Raw genomic sequence first — 12,413 nt, 5'->3', positions numbered from 1 at the left:
TCCGCGCAGCAATTTCCACTTTCATGTTTCCACATGTCGTAAATATCTATGTCCAATTATATTTCAAAAATGTTCTGATTAATAATTTCGCATCTTTCGTTCAGGGTTTTTTCTGGGAGCGAATCTTTCATATATTCCGATTTTATAATATTGTCGCTGATGTACTGTGCGATTATGGAACTCATCATTCTGACTAGAATCATACCAGTCTCACATCTGCGATAAGCTACATCAACTAGGTCAGTTACATCCCCGCACTGATGAGTATTCAACTAGGTCAATTGACTCCTGCACTGATGAGTATTCAACTAGGTCAATTGACTCCTGAACTGATGAGTATTCAACTAGGTCAATTGACTCCTGCACTGATGAGTATTCAACTAGGTCAATTGACTCCTGCACTGATGGGTATTCAACTAGGTCAATTGACTCCTGCACTGATGAGTTTTCAACTAGGTCAATTGACTCCTGCACTGATGAGTATTCAACTAGGTCAATTGATCCCCACACTAATGAGTATTCAACTAGGTCAATTGACTCCTGCACTGATGAGTATTCAACTAGGTCAATTGACCCCCGCACTGATGAGTATTCAACTAGGCCAGTTGTCCCCCGCACACACGGGTGTGTATTCAACTAGGTCTGTTGAACCCCGGAGACACTGAAGAGTATTGGACTGGGTCAATTGACCCCAACACTGATGAGTATTCAACTAGGTCAGTTGAACCCCGGACACACTGATGAGTATTGGACTGGGCCACTTGATCCCCGCACTGATGCGTATTCAACTAGGCCATTATTGAGCACTGCATTGATGAGTATTTGACTAGGTCCTTTGAGCCCCGCACTGTTGAGTATCAAACTAGGTCACTTGACCTAGTCACTGTTGCGTTTCGGACTGGGTAAGTTGACCCTCGCACTGATGAGTATTTAACTAGGTCATTTTTGGTTGATGAATTGAAAAGATTTTTTCTACTTTTATGGAAAATTACTCAAGAACTGGTTAATTTTTCATTTACACTTTTTTAAACATCGATTTTCGTATCGATTTATCATCATATTTTTGCGTTTTTCTACGTCATGTTTGTTTTTAATAGAGTTTAGTAAATTTTTGAATGTCTCACATTTAGGACTGGCCTCGTATTGTCACTTCCTTACGTGCTGATATTCTGCATATTTTGCATATTCTGCATATTTTCCATAGGGATTTGTTGGTTTTGAATTGAAATTAATTCTATATTATCAGAAAAATGAGAACCGCCACAATATCCACGAACGGCATCCGAAAGGCCTGAACTATGGATTAGCTCGACCTTCGGAGATTTATTTAAGGTGTCATTTTGAATGAATTAACTTAAGATGAATTAAAAAATCCACCGAAATTTCGACGAAACATATTTGTTAGTGTTTTTTTTTTCGTCAATACTGTGGGCTTTTTGATATAGTACTTGATAGATATCATAGACGGCGACTAGTCTGAAATGAACCTCGGTTAAGTTTTAAAATGCCGATATTTCCATCGGGGAAAGAAGACGATATCACAACAACGATAACTCTTATTTTTTATCTATATTCAGACTCAACACGACGATGGTCTAATTTCTTTAATTTCAACGATGAACGCGAATAAATGTGTATATATAATTCTAAACGTAAAAAAATAAAGAAATGAATTCAATATTTTTGAGTGGAAATAAGAACGGATGGAAACACGTATAGAATACAGGCGTCAATTTGTTGTCTGTAGCCCGGAGAACTTTCGGCAAATGTCAGATACACTGCAACATCAGACGTTAGATATTTCATCAGCTTGATTTCAAAATCTGATCATCCACACTTCACGCGAGCTGATTCACCTTAAAAGACGTGCATAATCGAAAATAAACTTAAACACCATGCGATATTAAATATTTAATCGGCTCAATTTCAAAAACAGATCTTCCATATTTTCACACAGTTAGTACGTCACCCGAGACAACGACCAAACCACAACGTTTCGCAAGCAAACCAACATCCATTTCTATCGATCATCTCATAAACAGTTAACAAGTTTCTATTTTTGATATTAAGAAATGAAATAATGAGATCACGTACAAAACTGAAAAATGACGGAAACTTTTCTAAGGACCAAGTCTTTTTTACATTTGAATTTGTCTAATGCCGTGAGCGTTTAGTTTTTGCCCGTATTGATTTCATATCGATAGTCAGTATGGTGTAAAGAAGGGGATTGAGGGACGAGTTGACCGGTAAAAAAAGAACCGCCAGCCAAGCCGCCACCTGATTCGGTATTTCTATCCGTAATACCGCGCAAAACTGAACGATAATTAACGGCAGCCAGCAAAATGAATTACAAAGATTTATGACCAAACTCCTGCGTGCCAAGATGAGTTCTGTAGGGTCGATTCTACCCGAACCAGACCTACTTCCAGATACGTGTCTGTACATTTGCGCATAAGTCGCCATTATTGTAGCAAGTATGACATAGTTTAAGACGGTGAAAATGGCAAATGAATATTGCCAGGCGTTGACATCAATAGAAATTAAATTCATCGGTAAACAAACTCCGGTACTGCCATAGAAGTTGTTCCCGAAGAAAGATGACTGTGACAGTGGTATTATAGAAATAGTACTAATTGATAACCAACATATGCAACAAATCATTGATACATATCTCGGAGATGTTATCGGGCTTCCAGAAAATGGATTAATGACATTTGAGAATCTATGACGCGTTAGAATAAACAGAAACGTTAATGAGCCCTCACAAGAAATAGTCACCGTAAATCCAGCGATAGTACACAATGAACTGTCCGTCCAAGTTTCAGAATTTAGGAAATATTCTCCTTTATAGACGTAATCTGCTCCCGCGATCAAAAACAAATAAATCGACATCAAAAAATCACAAGCTGCGATATTGATTATAAGGATGTCAGACGATGTGTTACGCTTTTCGGAAGGCGAGAGTCGAATTGACCGAAGCCGAAATAAAATGACGCCACCGTTCGCTAAAAAACTGAACGCAGCGATGACCCAGATGATAGCTCTGAGAACTGTGTTACCCATCAGATCAGAACACGAGGAAAATTGATCAGCTTCGGGAAGGCACTGTTCAACGTTCGGAGCCATGCAACAGAATTTGTAAGCATCAGACGCTAAGGAGACTAATGATGTCAGATTGACGAAAACGCCTGTCTGTGTTGAAATGAATTCAGAGTTATTGGTGACATCGAGAATTCTAACTTCATTCAATCCTGAAAAAGCATATCGTGAAATATGATGGATTCTGTTACTGCTGATATTCAACGACTGTAATGCAGATAAACCCCTGAATACATTTCTACCAAGTACCAACAACGAAAGGCCTTGAAGATCGAGAATTTCGAGTGCCTTCAAATCTTGGAAGGTATCATCCTCTAAATGACGTATTGGATTTTCAGTAATCAATAACTGTTTCAAACTATACAAACCGGTGAATGTATTCGTAGATAATGATGTTATGTTGTTGTATGTCAGGTCTAATGTATGTAGATTATGCAGGTTTGTGAACGAGTTTGGTAAAATGTACGACAATTCATTGAAGGAGATGTTGAGCATTCGAAGATACACGAAACCAGTAAACGTTGACTGGGTCAGAACAATTCCGTTATTTGACAGAATTAAAACTCGACTTGATGCTGAAAAAAGACCAGTAATACTTGATAAACGAGCATTTTCACAATCGATCAAATAACCTTGACATTTACAGCCCTTAGGACACGTGACATTACAGAAAGCCTCGTCATCAGTTGTATGTTTACAATTAATGATTCCATCACACACTTCAGATTGTGGGATACATCGATTTTCCTGACCACATTTAAACATTCCCGGACATGAAAATGTCTCGCAGTTTTGCTCATCTTCTGAATTAGGACAATCTGATTGACCATCGCACACTTGTCTGATCGGTATACAGTACGATGCTGGACATTTTACAGTACCAGCTGGACATTCAAATTCTTCACATCTCAAAACGTGCTCAAGATTTCTACAAACTGGGAAACCATTTGTCATTTTATCTAGAATACATCTGTAAAGTCTTGCATAACAATAAGGAGAATTGAAAGAACATCTTTGTTCATCGGATTTCGAACAAAGATTTGTAAAGTTAGTCGTGCAGTAGTTTTCATTATTGCACTGAACAGTAGGATTCACTGTAACATTTGAAGATGTTACTAATTCATCTTCTTCGAGGCTTCCACTACAATCCACGACACCATCCTGATACAACTCAGAACTGATGCAGTCTCCACTGTTACACAGGAATCCTTGACACATTTGAGTGGTGCATCCCATTTCATCGGAGTCGTCCTTACAATCAGTAAATCCATTACATCTGTCCGACCTACTTATACATTGGCCACTGTCACAGCGAAATTGTTCGGACAAACACGGGGGATGAAAGCAATATTTCTCATCAGAACCATCGACACAATCCTGTATGAAGTCACACAATCCACTTATTGATATCACCTGACCATCATTGCATTGAAAATGACTGTGTAAACTGATATCCGTACAATTGAGTTCATCTTCACCGTGTTGACAGTCGTTTCTAGTATCACATACGCGATGGTCGCTGATACATCTTCGATCGTTACATTCAAACTGCCACGATTTACAACCGCTTATAGAAGATAACTCTACATCAGTTACATTGTATGAACACAAAACAGAATGCGCTGTATCTGTCGCGTTATCAAACTGTTTCATCATCCATTTAACTGATTGAATATACGTAATTTCATCTCTAGTGATTATTGGGTGTATAACCTGAAGTCTGTCATTAAAAGTCATCGTTAGTATAGAGCTATATTGATGTTGGTAATGAAACTCTCTTATCAATTTAAAGATATCTCTTTCCGTATTTTTGCTGATTCTGCCTATTTTACCACGGATGCTATCACACATCTCTTTCGCAGCTTTTATATCTAAACCTCGATGTTTGTTCCAGTCAGTCAGTATTTGATAGCATTGTCTGTCTATGCTTACCCAACCAATTGTACAGCTCGAGTTATTTCGAAATTTATTTGCTCGTATTTTCTCGTATGTGTCGTTATTTGTTGAATTTGTAAGAGTTCTATCTATATTCATTATTTCCGATTCGCAAATGAAACTCGTATGAACCTCTTCGATTTCGCAGGGGAATCGAACCCAGTTGGCTGAACCTCGTGGATTATTCAGTATCATCGCTGTACACGGCATATTGACGTTATTTATCGGTTGTTTTCTGAGAGGAGATATCAATCCTTGAATTTCTTCTGGTATCGTGTCGTTATTTGTAGGTTTATACCACTCTGTGTAGCTCAATGGTTTCCCGTCAGTCCACGTGTAATGACCAGATCTAGGCTGAAAATAGAATTGAGAATCGAAGATAGAGAATCATCACATTCCTTAGAATATTGTCAATTTTAAAAGCTATATTAACGAATTTTACCTGCATTTTTAATCCAATCATCATTATCAGCGCTTTCTGTGAATAGGCATTTAGAAGAAGTTCTGTTGCGAATAATCGTTTGATAGAAATCCTTTCCTGTTCTGAGTTGAGACTGAGTAGATGTCCCGCGTACTTCTGTCTACAGTACAATTCAGCATTCTCCCAATTCAGACGTTCATCTCTGATGTATTTTACGCACGAAATTCCCGAATCTAGAAATCCTGATTTACAGACATTTTCAAACTGTTTTACCGGTAACGACTGTTCTAATGTGTATTGTATTTGAAATGTCGGTATGTAATTTTTCACCTCGAAGTACATACTGTCATGTCTGAAACTATAAAACACAAGTCCCAGTATCGCGTTATTGTCACATATTCTATTTTCGTGTCGATGTGTTTGACCACTACTTGTATCAGTAATGTATTGTTGTATTACAATCGGGTCTTTATCTAATGTTTCTGCCTTCTCGCATCGTATCATTTCAATATATTTGATTATAAATCTGTAGTATGGGAATTGGTAACGTTGAACCACGTTTGGGAAATTGAAATATAACGGTTGAAATCGATTGTCAGACGATCCTGGATAATTCGGTGATTGTAATATCCCGCATTCATCTTTCAATATGACAGGCAATAAAACTTCCGGCTCGGCTTTCTTCAATCTTTGACATTTACGTCGTAGTTCAACTATCAATGGATAATTCCAGAATGGATTCATAACCCGAATTTTCGCGGTGTTCAAAACGAAACCGTTATTGAGATACTGACTACTCAATCTCAGATACCTGCTACATACACCGTATAATAATGAATCCTCGAAACATCGGTCGATTTGATATTCGTGTTCTGATAATATATAGATGTTTCTCAAAGGGAGGCGTCGGTTTTCGGGTGTAATCACGAGACAGTGTGACGTCATGTTGATCTGACGTTCTCCCTCCTTTAAAACATACCCGTCACAGTCGGTAGGACGAAATCTGAGGCGTGACTCCTTACCGACTGTTAACTGACCGTCCCAGTTATAAGCGTATGCTACTACAGTAACCGATCCACCTGATGTAATCAGACTGACGACGTTACGGTCGTACGGGGCGTATAAACGAGGACAATACGGACCGTATCGTCTAGCCGTGAAATTACCACCGTCGAATATGTAAAATCCAGCTCGCTCGCAGTTCTCTGATAAATCTGTTAGTTCCAAATTCTCTTCATAAATATCAACTTTCCATTTAAATAGTAATATATTAATGCTATACGTTAATGTCGCCCTCTTATTATTCGGAAACTTCACGAAATGTGACAAGGAGGATATTCCCTGTTTTATCTACAACAGATATTCTTCAAATCAGATACTTTCATAAATGATATGAACCATCAATTTTAAAGATCATTCAATTGTATACTCACCGTAGATTTGTCGACGCGTACATCTTCTATTGAAAGTGATTCCATTTTAAAGTTAATAACTATACGAGATTTTGTTGATTTTTGTCCCCTCAAAACGCACAATACGACCAGGAAGCCGTCAGATTTAATACTCAGTGATTGCAGATAGTTGTAACCGAGTAAAATATCAGTTCCTACAACGCGTAACCCTTCTAGTTTATATACACCGATGTCGTCAGCGGATGTGATGAGATCACGTGTCCAGTTGAAGACGACGTACTGTAACACCTGCACTGTGATAGACCAGCAGTGTAAGTGTTTCGATCGAGTTATTACGTGTAAACTGTTGTCATCGGGAATGAGCACTCCCGACTCGTTATTAGAGATCTGAATCAATGGATTAGATACGTTCCAATCTGATATTCTATAAACCTGGACTAAAAGCTGCGACTGAAATTGCCGTCGACGATGAAGGAGAGATATGACGGCTTTGTTTGTTTTAGTATAAAATGATGATGGCGGATGTCCGGTTTGTTCTCGTATAAGACCTATAGGCTCACTGCTGCTGTTCCATCCGTCGTGGATTTTAACAGCCGTCGCTGAATCAGCGCCTGGATACAATGTCATACTTGACTTCATAAAAGTCAAATTCATTGCAAAACCATCCGGCATCCCGGTCCAGTCCAAAAACAATTTACACCTAATGAAGTAGCGTATAGATAATCTATATCCAATCAATGATTGCAATGCGTTCAATCCGACATTTTTGGGGCAATCGTGACTAATCGTCAAATGATTTCGTTCATAACGATATGTTATATAAACCCGACTACCCCGGGCACTATCGACGTTACTCCTAAACATAAACGAGATCGAATCTTTACGGCGGATTTCATGTTTTCCATCACCGCACAATCTGTGGTCAGACCGGTAAATGAGAAGATAGTTATCACCACAGAATATTGACGGCTCGATATCGTAGTAAACTTGGACGTGAAAAGTTCGCGTTAGAGAACTGTTGATGAACCAACGACATTCACCACTGCGCGATAACGAAGGGTAATTCGGTGAAACGATGTAACCGGACGTAGAATCTAGCGGGTACCACGTGTCGTTACAAGACAAACTTACCGTCACAGACGATTCCTCGATAGAGTCTGCGCGATCAGCGCGCGCGATGCGAACTCGACAGACGATCAGCGACGCTATAAACAGCGCTCTCAGTCGCTGCTCCATACCGAACAACATCAACACGATACAACGATGAAATTCATGATCGATGCAAGTTCTTTTTATTTCAATCACTGATCAGTTGTTCGTGTCAGTTTCTATCTTCAAATTCTCTACAAAATCGATGCAGCATTTAGATGTTTTACCAATCAGTTGCAGGGCTCGGCAACTTCGGAATATAACTATATTTTTCAACCATTGCATGATATTTTGTCGAAATCGGTTCATGTCATTTATGTTCGATCGAACAGAAACTACCAGCTACGGACGAGCTTCACAGTTATTACCATCTATCCGCGCAGCAATTTCCACTTTCATGTTTCCACATGTCGTAAATATCTATGTCCAATTATATTTCAAAAATGTTCTGATTAATAATTTCGCATCTTTCGTTCAGGGTTTTTTCTGGGAGCGAATCTTTCATATATTCCGATTTTATAATATTGTCGCTGATGTACTGTGCGATTATGGAACTCATCATTCTGACTAGAATCATACCAGTCTCACATCTGCGATAAGCTACATCAACTAGGTCAGTTACATCCCCGCACTGATGAGTATTCAACTAGGTCAATTGACTCCTGCACTGATGAGTATTCAACTAGGTCAATTGACTCCTGAACTGATGAGTATTCAACTAGGTCAATTGACTCCTGCACTGATGAGTATTCAACTAGGTCAATTGACTCCTGCACTGATGGGTATTCAACTAGGTCAATTGACTCCTGCACTGATGAGTTTTCAACTAGGTCAATTGACTCCTGCACTGATGAGTATTCAACTAGGTCAATTGATCCCCACACTAATGAGTATTCAACTAGGTCAATTGACTCCTGCACTGATGAGTATTCAACTAGGTCAATTGACCCCCGCACTGATGAGTATTCAACTAGGCCAGTTGTCCCCCGCACACACGGGTGTGTATTCAACTAGGTCTGTTGAACCCCGGAGACACTGAAGAGTATTGGACTGGGTCAATTGACCCCAACACTGATGAGTATTCAACTAGGTCAGTTGAACCCCGGACACACTGATGAGTATTGGACTGGGCCACTTGATCCCCGCACTGATGCGTATTCAACTAGGCCATTATTGAGCACTGCATTGATGAGTATTTGACTAGGTCCTTTGAGCCCCGCACTGTTGAGTATCAAACTAGGTCACTTGACCTAGTCACTGTTGCGTTTCGGACTGGGTAAGTTGACCCTCGCACTGATGAGTATTTAACTAGGTCATTTTTGGTTGATGAATTGAAAAGATTTTTTCTACTTTTATGGAAAATTACTCAAGAACTGGTTAATTTTTCATTTACACTTTTTTAAACATCGATTTTCGTATCGATTTATCATCATATTTTTGCGTTTTTCTACGTCATGTTTGTTTTTAATAGAGTTTAGTAAATTTTTGAATGTCTCACATTTAGGACTGGCCTCGTATTGTCACTTCCTTACGTGCTGATATTCTGCATATTTTGCATATTCTGCATATTTTCCATAGGGATTTGTTGGTTTTGAATTGAAATTAATTCTATATTATCAGAAAAATGAGAACCGCCACAATATCCACGAACGGCATCCGAAAGGCCTGAACTATGGATTAGCTCGACCTTCGGAGATTTATTTAAGGTGTCATTTTGAATGAATTAACTTAAGATGAATTAAAAAATCCACCGAAATTTCGACGAAACATATTTGTTAGTGTTTTTTTTTTCGTCAATACTGTGGGCTTTTTGATATAGTACTTGATAGATATCATAGACGGCGACTAGTCTGAAATGAACCTCGGTTAAGTTTTAAAATGCCGATATTTCCATCGGGGAAAGAAGACGATATCACAACAACGATAACTCTTATTTTTTATCTATATTCAGACTCAACACGACGATGGTCTAATTTCTTTAATTTCAACGATGAACGCGAATAAATGTGTATATATAATTCTAAACGTAAAAAAATAAAGAAATGAATTCAATATTTTTGAGTGGAAATAAGAACGGATGGAAACACGTATAGAATACAGGCGTCAATTTGTTGTCTGTAGCCCGGAGAACTTTCGGCAAATGTCAGATACACTGCAACATCAGACGTTAGATATTTCATCAGCTTGATTTCAAAATCTGATCATCCACACTTCACGCGAGCTGATTCACCTTAAAAGACGTGCATAATCGAAAATAAACTTAAACACCATGCGATATTAAATATTTAATCGGCTCAATTTCAAAAACAGATCTTCCATATTTTCACACAGTTAGTACGTCACCCGAGACAACGACCAAACCACAACGTTTCGCAAGCAAACCAACATCCATTTCTATCGATCATCTCATAAACAGTTAACAAGTTTCTATTTTTGATATTAAGAAATGAAATAATGAGATCACGTACAAAACTGAAAAATGACGGAAACTTTTCTAAGGACCAAGTCTTTTTTACATTTGAATTTGTCTAATGCCGTGAGCGTTTAGTTTTTGCCCGTATTGATTTCATATCGATAGTCAGTATGGTGTAAAGAAGGGGATTGAGGGACGAGTTGACCGGTAAAAAAAGAACCGCCAGCCAAGCCGCCACCTGATTCGGTATTTCTATCCGTAATACCGCGCAAAACTGAACGATAATTAACGGCAGCCAGCAAAATGAATTACAAAGATTTATGACCAAACTCCTGCGTGCCAAGATGAGTTCTGTAGGGTCGATTCTACCCGAACCAGACCTACTTCCAGATACGTGTCTGTACATTTGCGCATAAGTCGCCATTATTGTAGCAAGTATGACATAGTTTAAGACGGTGAAAATGGCAAATGAATATTGCCAGGCGTTGACATCAATAGAAATTAAATTCATCGGTAAACAAACTCCGGTACTGCCATAGAAGTTGTTCCCGAAGAAAGATGACTGTGACAGTGGTATTATAGAAATAGTACTAATTGATAACCAACATATGCAACAAATCATTGATACATATCTCGGAGATGTTATCGGGCTTCCAGAAAATGGATTAATGACATTTGAGAATCTATGACGCGTTAGAATAAACAGAAACGTTAATGAGCCCTCACAAGAAATAGTCACCGTAAATCCAGCGATAGTACACAATGAACTGTCCGTCCAAGTTTCAGAATTTAGGAAATATTCTCCTTTATAGACGTAATCTGCTCCCGCGATCAAAAACAAATAAATCGACATCAAAAAATCACAAGCTGCGATATTGATTATAAGGATGTCAGACGATGTGTTACGCTTTTCGGAAGGCGAGAGTCGAATTGACCGAAGCCGAAATAAAATGACGCCACCGTTCGCTAAAAAACTGAACGCAGCGATGACCCAGATGATAGCTCTGAGAACTGTGTTACCCATCAGATCAGAACACGAGGAAAATTGATCAGCTTCGGGAAGGCACTGTTCAACGTTCGGAGCCATGCAACAGAATTTGTAAGCATCAGACGCTAAGGAGACTAATGATGTCAGATTGACGAAAACGCCTGTCTGTGTTGAAATGAATTCAGAGTTATTGGTGACATCGAGAATTCTAACTTCATTCAATCCTGAAAAAGCATATCGTGAAATATGATGGATTCTGTTACTGCTGATATTCAACGACTGTAATGCAGATAAACCCCTGAATACATTTCTACCAAGTACCAACAACGAAAGGCCTTGAAGATCGAGAATTTCGAGTGCCTTCAAATCTTGGAAGGTATCATCCTCTAAATGACGTATTGGATTTTCAGTAATCAATAACTGTTTCAAACTATACAAACCGGTGAATGTATTCGTAGATAATGATGTTATGTTGTTGTATGTCAGGTCTAATGTATGTAGATTATGCAGGTTTGTGAACGAGTTTGGTAAAATGTACGACAATTCATTGAAGGAGATGTTGAGCATTCGAAGATACACGAAACCAGTAAACGTTGACTGGGTCAGAACAATTCCGTTATTTGACAGAATTAAAACTCGACTTGATGCTGAAAAAAGACCAGTAATACTTGATAAACGAGCATTTTCACAATCGATCAAATAACCTTGACATTTACAGCCCTTAGGACACGTGACATTACAGAAAGCCTCGTCATCAGTTGTATGTTTACAATTAATGATTCCATCACACACTTCAGATTGTGGGATACATCGATTTTCCTGACCACATTTAAACATTCCCGGACATGAAAATGTCTCGCAGTTTTGCTCATCTTCTGAATTAGGACAATCTGATTGACCATCGCACACTTGTCTGATCGGTATACAGTACGATGCTGGACATTTTACAGTACCAGCTGGACATTCAAATTCTTCACATCTCAAAACGTGCTCAAG

The sequence above is a fragment of the Tubulanus polymorphus genome, chromosome 12 (genome assembly GCF_964204645.1).
Source record: "Tubulanus polymorphus chromosome 12, tnTubPoly1.2, whole genome shotgun sequence".
Taxonomy (NCBI): Eukaryota; Metazoa; Nemertea; class Palaeonemertea; order Tubulaniformes; family Tubulanidae; genus Tubulanus; species Tubulanus polymorphus.
Note: the sequence above shows the minus strand (reverse complement) of the source record.